Genomic DNA, 19,918 nt, shown 5'->3' on the forward strand with positions numbered 1-19,918 from the left:
CATCTTTTTACTGTGTGTTACACAGCACCTTTAGTGCAGTGACACAGGGTTGTATTTTAGACTTCCCAATTCAGACTCCATTTTCTGGGACTGACTATTGTCTCCCAGAACATGTAAAGTTGCCATTGACTTTATTAGTATTTTTAAAATCCACAGACCCAGTGCAAACCATCTTACATGGAGCACTGGAAAGGGTTAATACTTATCCATTTTTGTCGGTTTCTCTTGGAGCATTATTTTGCTCCCTTTTTATCAAAACTTGGCTGGTGGCAGTGGTAACTATCCTATTTTTCCTACCGCGGTTCTCTTAAATAACTTTAGTATTAATTTAGGCTATCTTTGTAGCCTCAAAATAAAACCCGCTAGACCATATATGTTTTTATATTCCAGCTGGGTTTATTCACCATTTCTTTTTGAAAATGTTTTTCTCGCGTTTTACTCAGCACGCCAAACCAGGTTTGGTTCATTTGTTCACAGTCTTTTCGCGAGCTTCTCCGCGGAAACCCTCCTTAGGTTCCTGAAAGTCTGTGTAGGCAGGATGTGAGGAAGGGGTTTTAGGATCCCTGCCATGGGTTCCCTTGGTAACCCAAGTCACACTCCTGTGTACAGAGCTACAGTGAACAGGATAGCCAGGAAGGTCAGACGCTGCTTGGGTTTTAAAGAGCGTACCTTTGTTGCTTTGCTCTGCTGCTGGTTTCTTCCCTGGGCAGTGTAAGTCCCTCCAGTCTTCCTACTTCATGTCAGTCCGACAGTCGCTTCAGGTACCATGAGCCTGCAGGAAATGCCAGGAACGTCCGCCTCAGTTACAGCTTCTTCTCCATTTAAAGGTACTGTGCACATCCGGTTGTTTGTTTCGTTCAGCCGAGGGGAAGGTGTGTGAAATCTTTCTCCAATCTGAGGGCTTGTCCTTCTCTACTCTCTGAAGTAACTTTTCTCCCGATCAACTTCGTCCGAAACTCTTGGCAAAGACTTAACCACGAACTACCCTGAACTGTCTGATCTTGAGCAAAAGACTTTTGACCTATTGATTTTGGCCCTAAACCTTTTTGATTGGATTCCATCACTGTAGTTCCTTTTTCTTCACTGCCTTGCTTACTTACCTGTTGGTGCTGCTCAATTTCTTCCTAACTTTGTCTTTCCCTCCCTTTTAAATACTAGAGTGCCATTTTGCTTCCACTTCATTGGGAGTTGTGTGGTGTATTAAGAGTGTGATTTTTGAACTGCTTTACTTTACTGAGATGTTATACAACTGATGTGTAAATAAATGTATATTCTTTTACTCAGAACCTTGAGTCAGTGTTTGTTTGAATCATAGTAATTGCTGTCCTTTGTGTAACTACTGATACTGCTCACTTGCTCTTGAGATAAGTCTGGCTGCTCAGCCATCGCTACCACTTTTACTGTGTAGTACAGGCTTGTACCAAAAGTGAATTTGTACTGTCACTTGTAGTCTTAATTGTGTGTGGTGTTCCCAAAGGGTACTGCATATAATTCTGCCTAACAGCCGCTCAACATCCCCCATATTGCTTTCCCTCCCAAGCTACGCCCCTTGCCTCCTTCTCTCAGCCCCTCCTCTTATGTACCGTCTTCAACTCAGCCCCTCCCCCTTTTCCACCACAGGCTCTCTAGCTCCCTCACTGACTCATTTGACCAGCCCATATGTCCTCTCATAGTTAGGTTTTCCACCTTTGTTTGAAACAAAAACTGGACTTGAAGCCATGTGCACGCTTTTAGAAGCCATGCTCCCTTGACACACCCCTTTTATAGATAAACAAACGGTAGAACAATATCTAGGGTAGAGGGAAAAATCATGCATACAGTTGTTATATGTTTAACATACCTATATTCGTTTTTAAAAAAAGAAATCTGCATTACTAAAATAAAAATAATTTTGTAATGCTAAATATGACATTTCACTAAGTTATATAACATTCATTTTTCAAATAGGTCACAATACAAAATGAGCCAGCAAGTTTTGTAAGTTCATTAAAGCCTTCAGACAGAGCATGAAAAACATTTGAGACTGGAAGCAGGGTCAACTAAGTTACATTCCATCAATATTTAAAATATGAATTCACTTCTCTTATTATCACTGCTCAATTATTTAGTCATTAACATAGAGAGAGGCGGTGCAGCTTGCAAAAATCAAAATTCCATGTGTGCGTTACTCAGCAAGCCATGCAATATTTAATACACAGTAATGATGTCGATATTCTATAGGCGTTCTGCTTAACATAAGCAGGTAGCAGTAATTGTGCGCTAACATCACATTTACATTGAATTCGTTCAATTTACTCTTTATGGCAAGGTACCTTGGAAAGACAAAGTGGTTCTGAGACCTTTTCTCTGTGGAGTTGGTATATGACTCATTTACCATGCAATGGTGGCCGAGTCTTGTCACGGCCTAGTCAAGCGTTGCACGACTTAGGGGTAATTTCATAAATTGCTCTGGAGGGGGCAATCTGTTTACATTTAAGTGCAAAAAATCCCCTCCGTGGAATGTTGGTAGTTTCCAAAATGAACTAGAAATCCAAAGAGTAAAACAGACAAAAATCTACTTGACTCTTTACTTTTCCAATCTGTTTTGGAGAAAGTGTAAATGCTGCCTGAAAATGATGCCTTACTGGCAGGATTCACAATGGATTCCTATGGTACTGTTTGAAGGTGGTGCAGGAAAGAAAAATGGAAATATATATCCCATTCTGTACCCCACAATCCGCCTCCAAATAGCATTAAAATCCATAAACTCACATCATAAAGAGCTAACTCCTTAGATTTACGCTTTTTTTACTGTGGGGTTGTAAAAGGTCCCCCGGTTTCTTTTCCATTCACTGAATTCCTTAAAGATGATGACTCATGCTGTTAACGGCCTAGTACCACTAAAACAAAGGCTACGGAAGTCTCAACCATCTAAAACATGGTACACCCCAGAAATTCATAATTTTAAATACCAGAGAAATTAAACATTTAAGAGATGGCGGAAGTCTCTATCTTTGGATGATAAAACCAGCTACACAGCAGCAGTCATTGCATATACAAATGCCATTTGCTCTGCCAAGAACTCTCATGCCAAAGAAGAATTAAAGGGTCTTCTTCTAATACTAAGAAACAACTGTTTAAGAACTTAAAATAACTAGAAGAGCTGTGCTGTCCCGTTTCGAGTCTCAAAAGTAATTCATTGGTGAACCAACATTCAGAACTTCAGGATGCATATGGTTGAGAAGATCAAGGGGGGAATTTGTGCTCCGTAAAAGGAACCCTCCTTAAATGCAGGAATGACAAATCTGTGTTCTTCACCTCCCTTTAAGTTCTCAGAGGTGGCTAAAGCTGATATTGTCACTATCCTGATGAAGATCAAGCCAACTAACTGTCCTGCTGCCATTGTGAATGCCTGTGCAGTATCACTTATTCTGCTGATTGCAAAATGTGTCAATCTGTCATTTAGGGAGAATCTCATTCCAACAATCAACAAACAGGCATGGGTCTCACCCCTCTTAAAAAAATCTTCGCTTGACCCAAATATGGCATGCAATTATCACCCCACAACAAACTCCCCTTTCTTACTGATGATTTTGGACAAGGTGGCTCTCCAGCAAATTCCAAACTTCCCAAACCTTCATAAAATTTTAGGACTTAAACAATCTGGCTTTAGAAGCAACCGCAGTACTGAGTTCACCCTCCTGGATCCTAAAACAACCATCTTTCAGCACTTTGATAAGGGCACAACTTCTCGTTTGATGTTATTAGATCTTATGGCGGCATTTGTCCTTGTGCACCATACTATCCTTGCTGCTAGACTGCAACACTCTGCCTACTTCTCCAGAGAGGCATCCAGCTGGGTTCTCTCATTTCCATCAAACCGAAAATCCAGAGTCTACCCTGAGGATGTCATGACTGATGGCTATGAGGTAGCATGTGGGCAACCACAATGGTATTGTGTGTGTCCAACATTGTTTAACATCTTCACTCAAACCCTCTTCAAACTACTGGATTCAGAGGCTATTATTTATGCATACGATCCGGGTGACACCCAGTCCCTTATTCCTGTCACTTGCAATCATGTGTCAGACACGCTGATAGTAAACAATACCTTAAACATGATTCACCTGTGTCTGCTGCAAAATGGTCTAGCTCTTAACAACGCTAAGGACAAAATCATGATTGTCAGCACTGCGCCCAATTTATGAAAAATTGACCTGGCCTACTGCTCTTTGGACGAGTGTGATCTGCAACCCTACCTAAAGTAAAATCTCTGGGTATTGTAATTAACCAATAGTTTATGATGAAAGCGCATATCAGCAGCCTTGCCTCTTGTTCATCATATTACGTCAAGCTGCTGGTGCAAATCAATAATTTCTGGACTCAGCTGATAGTGCCACCTTGGCCATGCCATAATAGGTTCCTGTTTTAACTATTGTTCCATCCTTCTTCAGGACGTGGCTAATGGTGAGCTCTATCACCTGCAGGTTGTACAGAATAATGTGGTTCAACTGTTAACTGGCCTACGGAGATCAGATCATGTGTCAATGGCAAGGAGATCACTACATTGGCTTCCTATTCAAAAACAGATTCTGTTCCGTACATTGTGCACCACCCATGCGTGTCGCTTTAAGAAAAGTCCTGCATATTTGGCAAAGCAGCAGGCCTGGCTTCCCCCCAGGTGAATTCGGCAATCAAATAACTCCCATAGCCAATCTATCTCTGGTAGTAGAAGGATGTTTATCTGTAACAGCTCTATGGGCCTCATTACACGGTAGGTGGTAAGGGTTTACCGGTACAAGTAAGGGCACCGGTACCGGTAAACCCTTACCACCTTACTACGAGGTCCCTTTGCAGGACCCCACCTTAACTGCTGGTTTTACCAGCTGTTAAGGAACGAGCTCGCTAAGGCACCTTGGTGCTAATTACGGTACCGCAATTTGCGGTACCGTAATTAGCGCCTTCCCCATTCCCATTGAGACCTATGGGGGCAAAAATGGGAATGGGGAAGTGCGTTGGTGAATGGGGAATTACCGCCCCCGCTCACCTTGGAGTAGGGTAGTAACTCCGACATCCACCAAGGCGGACACGGTAAAATACCGGCGGCAACCATGGCGCTAATAGCGCCATGGTTACCGCCTACCGTGTAATGAGGCCCTATGTCTCTGGAATGCCTTGCTCCCAGATCTAAGGGCATGCACCTCTATAGTCTCCTTCAAACATAGATTTAAAACATTTCTCTTTAAATGACTTCCCATGGTTTCTCACCTGCTGATGTCCATTGTTTATTCCCTGCCCTTTATGTTAATTGGTGTTTGTGCTCTGTCCCCACACCTCTATGCCTGAGGGCCTTGACCCAGCACTTTAGAAACAAATCCAATAAATGAATTAATTAAAGCGTCCAGACCCTAGTCTTCTCTGTGGTATAAATACCCAATCCAGCAGACACCCCATACATATGTAAACAAGAAGCACAACATAAATTAGATGATCTGGAATCCCAAATACATCCACAGACTTAGATCAGACTTAGATCAGCTTTGCCACATTTTATCCCATTACACAACAGTTTGCATACTTTTAGCATCAATGTAGGGCATTAGATGCTTGCAATGTGAACAGCTCTTTCCTTGTACGTCCGTGATGCACAATAAAAAAAGATATTGATCCTCATTATATTTTGGCTGTATTCCAGTAGAAATTCCTGCATGTGGTAGTTATCGGCATATACTTGATAATCTGAGGAGTGCATCAGATTATGAAATTACTTTTGCAAAGTGGGAAGGGAAGAGTGTATATGTGGAAAAATGGCAGACAAAATGCAGTAAAATTACTGCATGCCTGAAGCGAAGGATGTCCAGACACTACTTTTTCTGTAAGTATTATTTCTCATAAAAGAAGGCCCTCTGGTCCAAGATGGATTTCTTTACTGAACAGGTTGTGCCCTTATATACATACTGCTTGAAAACCTTTGTAGATTCCAAGTTACCTAGGTAACTGCATAACATGTTCATATTACATTGGCACCTGTAGTATCATTTATAGTGCTTTGAAGTATAGTGCTTTTAAGTATAGCACTTTGAAGTATAGTGCTTCACTGGATGTGATAGCATTCTATTGCCAGCAACAATATGGCACACACATATAGTCATTTTATGTTGCCAACAGAACAGATGAATATATGGCTGGAGGCATGCAAGGTATGGAATTCATATTGCAGCCAAAAAGCCCATTATAGAGCGTAAATGTGCATCCATTTTTTTTTCTCCTTTTCTCTTCCTTGAAATGCCTCATACACAGGAGACTACATTAGGTATCTAATTGACTGACTTAATTAACAAATACTAATCACTAGTGCTAACTCATTAACATTATAATGTAATCTCTATGTGAAAATAAGGTGGAAGTACATATTTTGAAATTCACTTTTAAACATGCATTTTCTCTCTGATTTTCTCTAGCTGTGCTGAATGCGAAGGACAGGAAGGCACTAGGAAATCAAACAGAAACAGTTATTATAGTATGAAGTTCCCATTGTTTGTGACACAGGGGTGTCAACCTAATACACTTTCTGCTAATATGATTGGAGGGAAGTATATCTGCAGATATGCTGCGTAAGCAGCAGAGTTCTGCTGGGGGAAAGTCTGACAAAAAGTTCAGATCGCTTTTGCTGAGCTGCCGAGACGGAGGATCTGAGACTGGGCTGTGAGACAGGCGTGCCCAGTCTCACTTAGCACCGGCTTGAAAATTCCATGTTCTCGCTGTGCACTTCAAGCCTTCAAGATTACAAAGACAACCCTGGGCCCATTCTTTGGAGGCGAGCGAAGGGAGGTTGTGTGGGGGACAGAACTACAGATAATTGGTAAATATCCAAAGTGAATTGAGGTTACTGTGTGCTGTTGTACGAATGACCTTCTAAAAATATCAGGCAGGCAGAGTAGCAAAAGGGAATCCCCTGTGATTAATTGCCATGTTGTAATGTTGCAATGTGAATGTTGTTCTGTCGCTGTATTTTTTGGTTGTATACGAATTGTTCGAACTACAATTGTTTGAATTACAATTGACCTTTGCACAATTGATCGAATTGTGAAGGTCAATTGTTACATATATGCAGGGGGAAACCCCCCGCAACCCCCATTATATATAAAAAAAATATATATATATGTACATATATATATATATAACCAAACCAATATATATAATATATATATATAAGCGGTCAATTGTGCAAAGGTCAATTCGGACCCTCGACTTTCGGTCAATTAGTTAATTCGAACAATTGTGTTCGAACAATTTGGGTAATACCTATTTTTTTTCTTTTCTTTTTGTTACAGACAATGCGGTAAGACAAATGTACACATGGTAAAATGTTTTCTTTGAAATGTAACTTTTATAATACAAATGATATATACGCAGTTTGTGTAGAGTGTTTTTGTTTTGGTCATTTCTTGGTGCATTTAAAACAATACCTTATGAAATGAGGAAGATTTTTAAGGTAATACATGTGTCATGGTTCCCATGCGGATGGAGTAGATAGGCTTAGTAGTGATAAATAGTTGTATGCGTGTGTTCACTCAGTGCATGGTGTTTGGGTGGAATCTAATACAAAATATAGATTACTGGGGGTCCATGAACCAGTAATGAGGCCTATGGAAGCATAGTTCACTGATGTATATAAGTTAGTGATGACACCACAGGTTATTGATCATACTCTATGTGTGAAATTGTGGTGTCTCTGTATATAGGTGCAAGGATCTCTATAGATCACAAGAACATTATAAGAATAAGGAAAGTTTTGTGTATGTTGCGGCCATAAATAAAACAGAAAAATCATGCTCACCACTAAATTACCAACAATAGTGTATACTATTAAATTATCCCATATAATGTAATAAGGTATGGTCACTGAAAGCAAATAAGGGCAAACCCAATCTAAATGCAAGGAATAGTCATCACCAAATTACCATTTTTTTTGGGCGGTAAGAAAATATCACCAGACCCCAAATCTACACAAAATATCCAACACACCTGAATGGCACACCCATAGATCGTCAAACCCAGACTAGATCTCCAATTTCTATTCTTGTGAGCCTAACATTAAACATTTTGTCATATAACTACTTTTTCACTTCATTTTTTACCCTCACTTTTTCTCTCAATTCCTTTACATCCCACCAAGCATGGAAGACATACATGAGTGGCTGCTTTCCTTCTTCTTAGTACTTTGAACGAGATCAAACCTGTTGTTGCATGTGTTGTCAGTATATATGTCAACGCTAGCTTTTCTATGTCATCTTCCAAACTTCTCCCAACCTTAATGGAAATGAGAACTCCTTGCATTAGAGTCCTATTGAACATTCGCACTATACAGTTTGTGGAAGGATGAAGCTATCTTGTGGTTTTTGTAACGGAGGAAGGGTCTCCAAGGCCCCCCTTCATTCCTATTTTGAGTGCACATAATATGCTCATTCCGCAGCTGACCGTGTGCCTCTGGCCAAGGTGTGCGGTACCCATTGAATGACACATAACAGTGCATGGCATGCACGCCACCAGACTCAATTGTGTTTAGTCACTGACTCCATTTTATATTAGGCCACACATAAACGTTAGAAGCAAGCGGGCATCTCTCCCCTTCAGTGTCCGTGCACAGTCTGCAAGCCAACCCAAATCCCCCACACCCCCCTCTGCTATCTTTGTGGCTGTCCTGTTCTCACGGAAGCCTGGGCGCAAGAAGTATCAAACTAAATACTGTATCTCTCGCCTTCCCTGTTACATCACTGCCCTGTGAATGACCAGGCCGGAGCATGGTCCTGGAAAAACCATTTGTCTCCACAGACCTGCCTTGCAACCACAGACCATGTTCAAAGAAATATAGACTACAAGCCCTCTCACCCCAAAGCCTTTTGATTCAACAGTTGCATGCCCCTCATCTGTGTAACATCCCAGTTCACACCCTAGTACTAATCCCATGTGTGGCAATCTATTCTCTTCATACTAACAAACAATAAACAATTCTCCCATGAGATCTAAGGGAATATTTGATGGATGTGTCAATGCAATATTGTGAATATATTAGGCACCTGTGCCCATGTAGTCTCACTTTTATTGTCCAGGTCAAAAGTCTAGTAATATAATTCTTGTATGTCAAAATGTATAAATAATAGTCAAGGTATGTGTTTGGCTATAAGGGCGAATGTCATTACAACATTTACATTGCCTGACCCTACACCCCTCCCAGATGAGACCAGCTGACCCACATACTCCACAAAGTAACCATTCCAACACCAGCCAATCCGGGAGCACCACTACTACAGCTTGGATACTGTCCTGTCCCCTTGTCCAATGACGGCAACTCTATGTATCCCCTATAGCACACGTCATCGTTGACTTGTTTTTGTAATATAATGTGTATTTTCTGATTTTTGGGCAGAGCGCTCTCGGCATAAGCAGAGTCCTCTGCGTGCCCCATTTTACTTTATATAAAGACTTGTCTTTTACTTCACCTTCACTTGGTTCTGGTCTCATTCCCTTCTGGGGTGTGTCCATTAGTGTCTTTTATTTGGTTATTTTACTATATTTGTGGGGAATGCCAGCTTTCATTTGGTGACCCCGAGACGTGATTACATACTTTTGGTCCTTTTGGCATGAGACGTCCCTCGCCCACAGCAACAAGATCCAGGGTGTGCCCCCCGTCAAGGATGCTCACATATCAACCAGTACCCTTAGACGTGCATACAGTAGGCCAGAAGGTTACACGGGTCCCGGCTTTGCAAATACCCATTTGTACCGCTCACCGCTGAGTACGGGACCGCACCTTGACAGACCGGGTCCGGAGGCTCTCGGATCAAGACGGACACGTGAGTATCAAGTGTGGGAGATCCTAAAAGAAGGTAGGAGGGGAAAGGTGGGAAGGCAGTCAGATTGAGGGTTGTTGAGAACATACGTTGGGAAGAGAGAAAGGGGACTCTTCTTTTGTAATAAGGGATTTACTGTTTATATATATATATCTTTTTCTTTTCTTTCACATATGGCCATTAGTAGTGTATAAAGAGGGTAAGAGGTGAATAGAGGTACGGGAACCTAGCTCCACGAGGGGGTAGTAGGCAGTGCCGCATAGTACTATCTTAACTAGTACAGGGATTAAGTGATGACAAAGCGAATAAAGTAGGAGTCTTATGTAAGGAGAAGACTCAGAATAGTTGTTAGAAACGCTATTTTTCTTCTTTTCTTTTCTTCCCCATTTTTGTATACATTAGAAGGTGGTCCACAAGGGGCCAGGATAAGGGTGAGGGTCTGAGGGACACAGAGAGATGGGGAGACAGGGACCCCTAGGTAGGCAGGGGCCCCTAGGTAGGCAGCGTCTATGTTTAACTGTCTATGTGTAAGTTATTTGTCTCATGTTAAATGACTTGTGGTGCAACCGTCTGATTAAGTGTTATATGTCACGTGGCCAATCTTCTATTTAAAAATGGTTTTGCAATGACAAACTGAAATAATTGAACAATAAGAAAAGGTATTTTGGTGAACAGCATAGCAATTATTTTGGTGAAAAAGGTATTGTGTTTCTTCTGAGCCTGGTTGGAGCGCACATTAGATCATTTACTTTGGCATATTTACACGAGTGGTAATAGCTATGTTATAATGGGGGCAGAAATGCCACTCATGCATATATGTGAAAGCTTACCAGGGTATAGCGAAAAAATTAAAAAAAAGTATCATGAACAGTGGTGCACAGAAATGAAAGGGAAAGGTATGCCCCAGGTGTGGCCTGAAGGTGGGTCGTTTGACAAATCTATGTTAGACCTGGTAGTGACATACTCGTTCATTAAGTATAAGGGCAAACAGCTCCAAAACAGAAGGGAGATATTGGACTTGTGGCGACTATTTGAAGAAGTACCCCTAAATAAGGGTCAAGGTATGTCTCCCCAGGCAACAAGTAACAGTGAGGAAGAGGGAGAGAATAAGGAAAAACCAATAGAGCATGTGCAATTTTACCCAATGTTGACAAAACCTGCGGAAGGTTATAGCGACCCACGTATGTGGCAAAACCAAACACACCTCCCACGCCGCAAGCAACAGCCCCGGCCCCACCCCCGTATGACCCAAAAGGCTCATTTGGACATACATGCACCCCTCCAAAAGAGATAGGACAGCTAACATAAGATTTGGAAACACGATTAAATATGACACAAGCAGAATTACTGAGACTCAGAGGCCTATGTGAACAATATTCACATATCCAGGGGGGGTGAGACAACACAGTCACCCCTAGCACCTGATACATCAGCAAATACAGTGGGGGAAAAGTGGAAAAAGGGAGAGATTCTATTCTGAATTAATGACATTCCCACTAGAATAATACAGATAGATCAGGAAGGATTGCAGGTAAGTACAGAGCAAGATGTTGTGCTATCTGAAAGAGAGGAAGAATATTGGAGTAATCTAGAGTAATCTAAATGAGGATGAGGAAGGAAACAAAGCAGACGAGGAGGTAGGTGGGGTTGTCTGAGGGAGCGTCCCTGGTCATGGCCTCATCACCTGGTAAGGATGTAATAGAGGAGGGATGGCAGGGCTGATTGAGAAGTAGAACAGGAAAGGGGCCAGTAACAGGAAAGAAAAGAGGAAAGGTGAGTATGGGAAGATTGAAGAGTAAGTTACAGATGCCATTGATACACACAGGTGCAGGAAGACCACATTATGTCCCGTGGGCACAAATGGATAAGGCAAACTTATTGAAGACATTTGCCTCCGCTTTCGAGAGGGGGCGAGCAAGTGGAAATATGCATTTGAGAAAAACACGGCTCCCTTAGCCATTGGAGATTTTAAGAGTTTGCTGGTCTCTGCAGTAGGTGACCAAGCAAATAGAGTGTGGGCAAAGGTGGGATTCCCTGTAGTCACATTAGATTGCGACCGCCATGATGAGGCATCATTTAACACAATAAGGGCCCAAGTAATGGACGCACAGAGGGACACATTCCTGTATACTCCTGATTTACAATCAGTAATTCAGTGTACTATGGGGGAGGACGGGGATGGTTCAGCTTATATTCTTCTGGTGCAGGAGAACAGAGACAGGCACATTTTAGGACCAATCTACCTCCCTTTTCTACTTCATATTCAAGAGAGGCCTCCCAAAGGAAGTACAGAAGGCACTGGACAAAATAGCTGGGATAGACGCCAAGGGCTGGCCTGAGATACAGAACATCATAGTACGCCACTGTAGAAGGATCAAAGTGAGGGAAAAATAGATAGTGCAGAAAAGGTTGGCCGACGAAGCTAAATTAGTACTAACAAAATTGGTGAAGGTTGCAGCAGTAGCTGCCGCCCTCCCAGCAGAGCAGCTGGTAGACAGAGAGGAGGGGCCAATAGCAATACAGCCAAGAATGGCAGAAAATTGGGCAGCAAACAGACAGGAACAATGGGCTGGTGAGGAACAGTATGGAGGGCCACCATGGCAAGGAAGGGGCAGAAGAGGAGGAAGAGGTGGGTACAGGGGGTCAAGAGGGAGATACGGAGGACAAGGACCTAGAGGAGGAGGGCAAGGAACATGTTGGAATTGTGGGATGTGGGATCACTTCACGAGAGAATGTCGTAGTCACCCTACGGCACCCTATCAGAACGAGCACCAGTGCGGCCATCACCACCCCTGCAGCCCATATGACCAGCCTATGGGTGGATTTAGACACGAGGAACAACCAGATCCCCAGTACGCATATGAACAAAGAACACCCCCGTAAAGCGTGCACCAACACCCTCAGTCACAGAACCAAATAACACATACATGCAGTAACCCATCTGCCATCACAGCGAACAGATCGCCGGCACGCTTTAGAGGGACAGCAGTAGTGGGAGACATGTTTTCAACAACCATGATTCAATGAGACACTCAGCATAGGACAGCCCACAGAAAGCACTTGTGTGTCCAGTACTATCAACGACCCTTCGAGCAGAAGAGGAACCACTGGTGGGGGCAGAGATAGGAAGCAAACAATTCATCCTTATGGTAGATTCGGGAGCGGAAATATCGTGTCTGAAAGAAGGCCAGTCTCTGCTTTCGAAAAGAAAACTGGAGACGCAGGGATTTTCTGGGGCGGTGGTCGAGGTTCCATACACAGAAGATTTAGATATAGCGGTGGGGGGTAAAGACAGTGCGAGTTTTATTATGAAGACTCCCCCATAAATTTGTTGGGAAGGGACCTCCTCAGCAAGCTTAATATGACAATATCCTTCACGGAAAGAGGCATAGTGTGTTCAACACCAGGGATATGCTAATGAACTGACAACACGCGTGATACCCATTGACCCAGACATGTTTGCGTAAGGGATACAGGTACTGGCAAGAGTGGTACCAGAGATAACACGCCAAGAGTGGCGAGTACCATCAGAATTTATATTTCTCCCTGTGGCTACCCCAGAGGTGGTGCCAGGGTCGATTGTGTCTATAGACTTGCACAGTGTGCAAGTGTCCGCTCAGAGAATTGCGGTTATAGGAATGGACTTGCACAGGTGTGAGTGGCGGACAGTGCTGTGCATATACCCCAATATAGCGCTGCGCGAAATATCAGACGAAGAGCTGTTCACTGACAATGACACTGATGGAGAAATAATAATGGACATTTCCATCCCATGTGAAGTGATGATACAACATAGACAAGTGACAACACCCCTCATGGCCATTGTCAGTGCACCACCGGCATATTTTGATGAAGACATGCAATAGGTACGGTCCATCTTGTGGACCACAGGACCCCATGACATGGGCATATTGGAGGAAGTGACCCCTGTCAAGATAAAGCTTAAACACGGTGCAATCCTACCCCATTGAAGTAGTATCCACTATCCAGGGAGGCAGAGGAAGGTATAAAAGAAACAATGGTATCCACGTACTGGACCTTAAGGGAGGTCTAGTACCCAAATCTTCCCTTGGATATGGTAGTCCCACAATGAGATCCAGGTATTTTTATTTTAATAATTTGCTAAAAGACAACAAAGGATTTTTGGTCAGAAATACTTTGTTATATGTCATAAAAAAGAATGTCCTCTAGGTGAAACAATTTTTACTTTTATTCGGTTTCCATCAAGGGCAGATTTTCTTCTAACAATCCACAATCCATTCATTTTTGTTGTAGCATTTTTACCCTTGTGACCATGGTGTATGGGGGGTGGGTATGGTTAATACATAACGGACCTGGGGTCCTCCTGTCAATTTCTTTTTTTAAAAATGTTGCTTTTGTCTTTATGTTGTATAGGAATTTTAGGTCCCTGTGTTATGACAACACAGTAAGAAAATCCTGATTGTTCATTTTTTTCCTTATTTTAGTGGAAGGATCAAACTGTAGTCTGGCTTTTCTATTCAATTTAGCTGCGCAGGGACAGTTTTGTTTCAGTGGTATGGACCGCTTTCATCAGGGCTGGAGCAGCGTGATTAGTAGCACTGTGGTTGTCGGATAGCTGAATCTAGCTTACTTATTCGTGAGGACCTGCCTGTATGGGATACAGAGCGGGAAAGGGACGGGGTGAGGGAGGGAGAGGAAGGGAGAAGAGACACGTACATGAGTAAGTGTTAGGGTTACAAACATATCCCTAAATGGCCTGCTGGAGAGAATCTTACCCTAGACAGTAGTGTCTTTTCTCCTCATGGGGGTCCTGGTGTGTGACTGGAAAGCTTGAGTCCCAGTGCAGGTGCTGGCAATGTTCAGCCGTATGCAAGATCGCCTAGGTAAAAAACCATACATGGTTTCAATGGACCTAGGAACCTATTGTTATGCCAACTTTTTTGAAATCATCAATAACTTCATGATAAAGAATTGCGTTCACACGGAACATCAGTGTACATGCACATATGTTGCTGTACTCATGCATAGCGTATACGTACCAAGCCAGGAAGTATAAAAACACACATGGGTGCTATACCCTTTATGTAAGCACTTGACAGAACCACTGGTGTGAATACAGCTTAGTGTTTTTTTTGGGAGCGCTTATATTAATTCGTAAGCAGTAGTCTATAAGTAAATATTTGAGACAACACATTGAAATGGTGGAAGAGTGAAAATGTCTAACCTGTCGCGATTCTTGACTTATGGGGACAGGCAGTGCCGGGAAATAATGTCAAGCCGTTGTTCGTAAGCACACTGAAACAGAAATAGAAAGGAGGGGGGAAAACCTTAATGAGCCTGTCTTGAGTCAGGAATCGTGCGAGAAACAAATACTCGAGCAAGAAAAACATGCAGCTCTTGGTAGAGTAGAATGCTGTTAAAGCGGTTGCTACACTTACCTGAGTACCTGGCTATGCGTCTCAGCTTGTCTGCAGCCATCTAGTGTGCATGCCGGCATGCGAGTGCCGTGCGCGCTGTTGATTTTAAATGAGAAACACAGGGAGGGGCATCCCAGATGGAGGCTAATGAACAGGTCACGTGATAGATCGTCAAGTGCATACATACATTTGTATATCATAAATGGGGACGCAGATGTCACCTCTAGGGATAGTCACGTAGTGGAGTTGGTTAGTTTATCAGCTAGCAAGCATGCTAATGCAGCAACGGATGAAGTGCAGGGTCATGGGAAATGTAGTTTTTCATGATTATGATCAAATTGAAGTATAATGGGAATGGTAGTTTGGCTGTAGATGTAGACGCTGTTTGGCACCTGATATCTTTCCAAGTGTGTGTGTGTGAGTGAGAGCGTACAGTGTGGTGTATTAATCCCATTTGGCAATGGAAGGCATGGGGGAATTGGAGTGAATGAATGATTAAAAGGTATCCTTAATTCAATTGGTAACTCAGACTAATGGTTGTGCTCGTATAAGGAAGGCCCTAGAGGATAGTACTGCTGGTCACATACACTCACAGGTGTGCCAGGATACATGTAATGCTGGAATGTTGGTGCCATATAAATCGGGTTACTAGGTTATAACAGACAGTGCACGTCTTGGTAGATGGAGCATATAGTGCATCAAGATTGCTAATTGTACCAAAACTGCAATAGACATTTGAATGTGCAAATCAGTAGGTTATACAGAATACAGTTAAACAAGCTGATAGTTATGCTGATGTTATGACATAGGTGAAAACAGAGCTAAACACATGGGCTCTAACAGAAGTCATTCTCAACATGTTGATGGAACATAGGCACCATCTAGGCCCAGATCTTAATTGTTAGAACGTACAGTGCATAGACGAGGAGGGCAAAAATTGCGGCACAGCTTATACTGTTATGGTTTTTTTCAGGGGTTGCCACATTTTGCCAGTTCTTTGTAAGCTCTTTATAGAGTCGCCAAGGTTTGCCACGATGTTAGTTCATTCACACCACTGGTGTCTGTTTTGAGTCTGAATATCCATTGTTGTTCACGGCGGTACAGTAAGTCATGAAGATTCCCTCCTCTTGAAGGAATGTGGACTTTTTCCGATAATGGACCAGGAGAAGTCCTCTGGTGCATGATTCTTGCTGATAAAGTGTTCCACCATTGGAGCTGTTAGTTTTTTTGTCCAGATACATGATCAATGTTCTGCTAACCTCGTTCTGATTGGGCGTGTTGTCATTCATATGTAGCGATGTTCACAGGGGCAGGTTATTGTGGAAATTGCATTCTGTGTTGCAGTTCGTTAGGTCCCTTTGTGACCAGGGATATTTCAAGCCAATGTCAATTTTTTTGGCTCTCATGGTGCTTGCACTGTGCAAACAAAGTCAAAATATCAAGGCTGAGTACCCCAAAAGGAAATACACCGAACATGGGTTACAAAGGAACATACAAAGTATTTTATTTTATACTGAATTCAGTTATGAAGAACAGAGCAAAATCAGAACACTTTCAGAAGGTAACAAGGACTCTAAAAGATGAATTTCCTCAAGGTACCACAAACCTAAGACAGTGACTATTATAAAACCAAATATCATTATAAAAACACAGCAATACGTGTCCATTGTCTCGGTTGGTCATCCCATCATTTACAAGTCCCATACGAGCGGTAGCGGTGGCAGGCATTGTAGTCTTCAAAGGGAAACCCCAATGTTCATTGCTGGCGACCTCCCGGCCGCGCGTCTTCTTAGTCCTTCCACAACCCTAGCCAACAGAATCCCCTTTCTCAAATTCAGGCAAAAACAAGCCCTCGATGATCCTTTCCTTCTCCAAATGCACAGCTGAACCGTGCCGTAAGTCAATTTTCTTGGACACAGATTGCACCTTGCTTTTCCCGGTACTGATTGATCCGGAAACAATGTATCGTCACTTCCCGTTGGAAGCAACGTATCAGAGACAAGTGAAGATGCCGAATTTGAAGCAGCAGTTTCCGGATGCAAAACTTTTGGAGAGTGTGGAGACAAAATGGCTGTTTCCCCAAGCCTCACAGGCTCAGAAAGATTCACTGACACACTCTCAGCGCTATTTACTGCTTTGGGATCATTGGTTGCATTGTTAGCGAGGGGTTCTGTTTCTTCTATATCGTGTGGCACAGGGTGAGGAAGTTTCTTGACGTGCGACGCGTGGATCCAATTCTTCCTTCCAGAAACCCGCACCACTGTTTGGGTGACCAACAGGACTTGGAACGGGCCCCGCCAGCGAGGTGCAAGACATGAAAAGCGCTCAAACGCCTTGATGAGCACCCAGCTTCCAGGCCGTATGCTGTGGCCCGGGCCCTCATATCGCACAGGTAAAACCTCTCGTACCTGGTGATAAATCAAATACAGGTTTTTAGTCAACTGGCTGCAATAATCTGAAAGTAATACATTTTCAACATTTTTTAACAAATTACATTTAGGAAGGTTCCTGATATAGGGAGGTCTCCCCATTACTACCTCAAATGGAGAGAGCCCAGTCTTAGTTTGAGGGGTTGTACGCATGGATAATAACAAGATCGCTAAGGCGTCCGGCCATTTTAATTTAGTGCCGGCACACGTCTTAGCGAGCTTGTTCTTGATGATACCGTTGTGTCTTTATACTAGTCCGGCGTTCTGAGCATGTCTGGCCGAATGGAACCGTTTGTCGATCTGTAATGGCGCACATATCTGCAGAATTACAGCAGCGACAAAATGTGGACCATTGTCTGACCAGATAACTCTTGGTAGCCCGAACCGAGGAAAATATTCCTTTAACATGGTTTTCGCAGTAGTCATGGCTGTAGCATCTTTGACAGGGAAAGTCTCAACCCATTTGCTAAAAGCACAAATGTCCACCAGCACGTATTTCATATTGTTGCACCGCTCCATTTAAATAAAATCAAAGTGGATAACTTCAAAGGGGACAGAGGGTGGCCCAAAACTTCACCTTGGTGTTGCTGTCCCCTTTCCCACATTGTGTTGTAGGCAAATCATGCAATCCTGGACGTAGCACTGGGCAATTTTCAAAATTTTGTCATTTGCCCAAACTTTCTCTAACATTTTTGTCACTTTCTGGGCACATACATGTGTAGAACCATGGGCCATGATGACCATCATCATTATATACGCGTCAGGGAGTAGCCATTTCCCTTCAACTATGTCCACCCAACACCCGTCATCATCAAGTTTCCCCAAGTCTTCAGCCCACCTCTTGTATTCGTCTAACGTGGCATCAGCTTGGATATCCCGTACAGACCCAACACCCTCATCCATTGCATAAGTATTTACAGTCTCCTTTGAAACATACATCTTCGTAAGGGGATCGGTAGCAGTTTGTCTAGCTATCTGATCAGCGAAAGCATTCCATTTCCCTATGTCATCTGTAATCTTTCGATGTGCTGCACATTTCATAACAGCTAACTGAGTAGGGAGCACAAGCGCTGAGAGTAGTTGTACTATTAGGGAGCCATGTTGGATTTTAGTGCCATGTAGGAACCCTCTTTCCGACCAAAGTCTCCCAAAGTTGTGAACCACCCCAAAGGCATACTGACTATCAGTATATATGTTTACTGCAAGCCCTTCGGAAAGTTCACAAGCTCGGGTCAATGCTATAATCTCTGCGGCCTGCGCAGAGTTATGCGTGATTCTCTTGGTTTCCACAACCGTGCTTAATGTGGTGATTGCATAAGCAGCTGTGGATGTACCATCCGGAAGTTTGAAGCAGGAGCCATCACAAAACAGCTCTCCTTGCGGATTATCCAAAGGAGTGTCTTTCAAATCAATTCTACCCTTTGTCTCTTGTTCGGTAGTATACAGACAGTCATGTGACTCTTCATCGCCGCAAGTAGTGCCCTGCGGGAAAGGTAGGAGTTCAGCTGGATTAAGAACACAACACCTCTTAATTTGAATGTGAGGAGCAAAGAAGATCAATTCATATCTCGTCAACCGTGCAGAAGTGAGGTGTTGTGTTTGGGTTCGGTTCAGTAGAACATCTACAGAGTGAGGCACCATCAGGGTTAGATCATGGCCTAGGACCATTAACTCACTCTGGTTTACAGACGCAACAGCAGCAGGGACAGCTCGCAAACATCATGGCAAAGCGCATGCTACAGGATCAAGGGCGGAAGAAAAGTATTCTTCCCTCCATGTTCCTGCGTTAATACAGCCAAAGCACATCCATCACATTCATGCACAAACAACACACAGGCCTTTTCATAGTTTGGTGTGCCCAAAACTGGTGCAGAGCATAATGCAGTCTTAAGCAAGTCCACGTTCCATGGCAATGGCGAAGAAATGCCCTTCTTTTTCAAAGCCAATATCGGTTTGATCACTAGTGAAAAATTTGGGATCCACAAACTACAGTAAGAAGCCATACCTACCAATGCTCTAACTTCCTTCTGTGTATTTGGGACAGACATGCCAGAAATGTGTTTTATACGTTCAGGTGTCAATCTTCTTCCCTCCTTTGACAGGAGATAGCCTAAATAGGCGACCTTCTGGCAACAATATTGAAACTTTTTAAGTGAAGCTTTGTGACCATGCTTAGCTAGATGGATAAGCAATAACACAGTGCCCTCCTTACAGGCGCTCTCAGAGTCAGCAGATAGAAGCAAGTCATCAACATACT

This window comes from Ambystoma mexicanum, chromosome 7p (genome assembly GCF_040938575.1).
Source record: "Ambystoma mexicanum isolate Mex_15411 chromosome 7p, UKY_AmexF1_1, whole genome shotgun sequence".
In the NCBI taxonomy this organism is placed as follows: Eukaryota; Metazoa; Chordata; class Amphibia; order Caudata; family Ambystomatidae; genus Ambystoma; species Ambystoma mexicanum.